This window comes from Anopheles funestus (assembly GCF_943734845.2).
Source record: "Anopheles funestus chromosome X unlocalized genomic scaffold, idAnoFuneDA-416_04 X_unloc_43, whole genome shotgun sequence".
Lineage (NCBI taxonomy): Eukaryota > Metazoa > Arthropoda > Insecta > Diptera > Culicidae > Anopheles > Anopheles funestus.
In genome coordinates, this window is record NW_026045169.1 from 180,001 (window position 1) to 182,500 (window position 2,500).

At 49.5% G+C, this 2,500-nt stretch overlaps 1 non-coding gene across 1 annotated transcript; it reads left to right on the forward strand.

The window, feature by feature from the left end:
- The first annotated feature begins 2,122 nt into the window (after nucleotides 1-2,122).
- On the forward strand, nucleotides 2,123-2,280 carry LOC125773627 (5.8S ribosomal RNA). The gene has a single exon (XR_007420261.1). It is a non-coding gene; the product is annotated as a 5.8S ribosomal RNA (ribosomal RNA).
- The last annotated feature ends 220 nt before the right edge of the window (nucleotides 2,281-2,500 follow it).

Below are 2,500 nucleotides of genomic sequence, written 5' to 3' on the forward strand. Positions count from 1 at the left end.
TACTGATGATCGTCCGCGAGTGACCAACCATGGGCTGCCTTCGGTGTAGCTCGGTCGCTCGCTTGCTATGTGTCAGAATTTGTTGAAAGCCAACTCGTTCGTTGTACACTTTGATGGGTGACCATCACTGTGTCTCCGTGCCGAGCTAGATCTCCCCTAGCCGTAAGGCACTTGAACGCCCCTTCGACGACGAGTTGCATGTGTGTGGTATGTGTCAGAATCTGGTGAAGCTTTCTGCATGTGATGTGCCTTGTGTGGATCCGTGGCCATTGCATTGTGTCTGGTGCTTAGATACCCAGACACTTAGAACGCTTGCGCGGAAAGCAAACTCGATCGTTGTACACTTTGATGGGTGACCATCACTGTGTCTCCGTGCCGTGCTAGATCCCCCCTAGCCGTAAGGCACTTTGAACGCCCCTTCGACGACGAGTTACAAGAGTGTGGTATGTGTCAGAATCTGGTGAAGCTTTCTGCATGTGATGTGCCTTGTGTGGATCCGTGGCCATTGCATTGTGTCTGGTGTGTAGGTACCCAGACACTTAAGCAAACTCGATCGTTGTACACTTTGATGGGCGAGCATCACTGTGTCTCCGTGCCGTGTAAGAGCTCCCCTGGCCATCAGGCACTTGAAAGGTCCTTGGACGACGAGTTACAATAGTGGTGTGTTAGATACGTCAGATTACGGTGTCTACTACTGTGCAATACGTATCCGGCTACGGCACGGAACGAACGGGAACTGTGGTGCAGACAAACAAGAGTTAAGCCTATTAGTCATTAACTCTAAGGACGGGGCCATGGGGCGGTACACAAAGGATACGGATGAGCGAGTATGCAGGCCCAATACTCAATAGCTCGATCCGATCCAAGCACATGAGTTGACTGCGGCGTCAGGTTAACCAATGTGCTAGATTCTATTTGGCCAGTAGAATCTTGTGTCTTATGCGATTTGATACCAAGACACCAGAACGAAAGTTAGTTGAAGAGTTATTAAACTCTTATGAAGTATGGTTGTGCAATCACAACTTATGACTTTAACCTATAAAGTGGATATGGACTTGCAATTATAACATGGAATCTCTACACACCCCATGAGCTCGATCCAATCCACGCACACGAGTTGCCTGAGTAGCGACAGGTATACCGATGTGCAATACGTATCCGGCCACGGCACGGAACGAACGGGAACTGTGGTGCAGACATACAAAGAGTTAAGCCTACTAGTCATTAACTCTAAGGACGGGGCCATGGGGCGGTACGCAAAGGATACGGATGAGCGAGTATGCAGGCCCAATACTCAATAGCTCGATCCGATCCAAGCACATGAGTTGACTGCGGCGCCAGGTTAACCAATGTGCTAGATTCTATTTGGCCAGTAGAATCTTGTGTCTTACGCGATTTGATACCAAGACACCAGAACGAAAGTTAGTTGAAGAGTGATTAAACTCTTATGAAGAATGGTTGTGCAATCACAACTTATGACTTTAACCTATAAAGTGGATATGGACTATCAATTATAACATGGGGCACACACCATGTTCTCGATCCAATCCACGCACACGAGTTGCCTGAGTAGCGACAGGTATACCGATGTGCAATACGTATCCGGCCATAGGCACGGAACGAACAGGAACTGTGGTGCAGACATACAAGGGCCATGGGGCGGTACGCAAAGGATACGGATGAGCGAGTATGCAGGCCCAATACTCAATAGCTCGATCCGATCCAAGCACATGAGTTGACTGCGGCGTCAGGTTAACCGATGTGCAATACGTATCCGGCCATAGGCACGGAACGAACAGGAACTGTGGTGCAGACATACAAGGGCCATGGGGCGGTACGCAAAGGATACGGATGAGCGAGTATGCAGGCCCAATACTCAATAGCTCGATCCGATCCAAGCACATGAGTTGACTGCGGCGCCAGGTTAACCGATGTGCTAAGAGAGTTGTTCCTGGGCCTTCAAAGTGACTTCAAAACTATCTTAGCGAATGGTGGCCATGGGCGTAGACATGAGCCACAAGTCACAAGGCCTGGGACTATTGGGTAATAAAGACAACTTAGTCAGAAAGTTAGTCTTTGGACGTACCACCGGGATTGTGTTACATTGGGAACCTTACTATAAAACCCTAGGCAGGGGATCACTCGGCTCATGGATCGATGAAGACCGCAGCTAAATGCGCGTCACAATGTGAACTGCAGGACACATGAACACCGATAAGTTGAACGCATATTGCGCGTCGGACGATTAAACCCGGCCGATGCACACATTCTTGAGTGCCTATCAATTCCTTGATATACAACAAACCAAACTTCAGGGTGGAGCGTGCCACAATAGAACACTATGGCGAGCAGCCCGTCTAGTGTCGTGGGGGAAACACGCTTCCACACTGTGCATAATGGCGTGCTCGGGACCTTTGTTGGGACCGCAGGGCGCTGAAAGTAAAGGGGTGAACCGCATAAATCGCACGCACGTAAACGCGCACACACACAAATAGAGTGA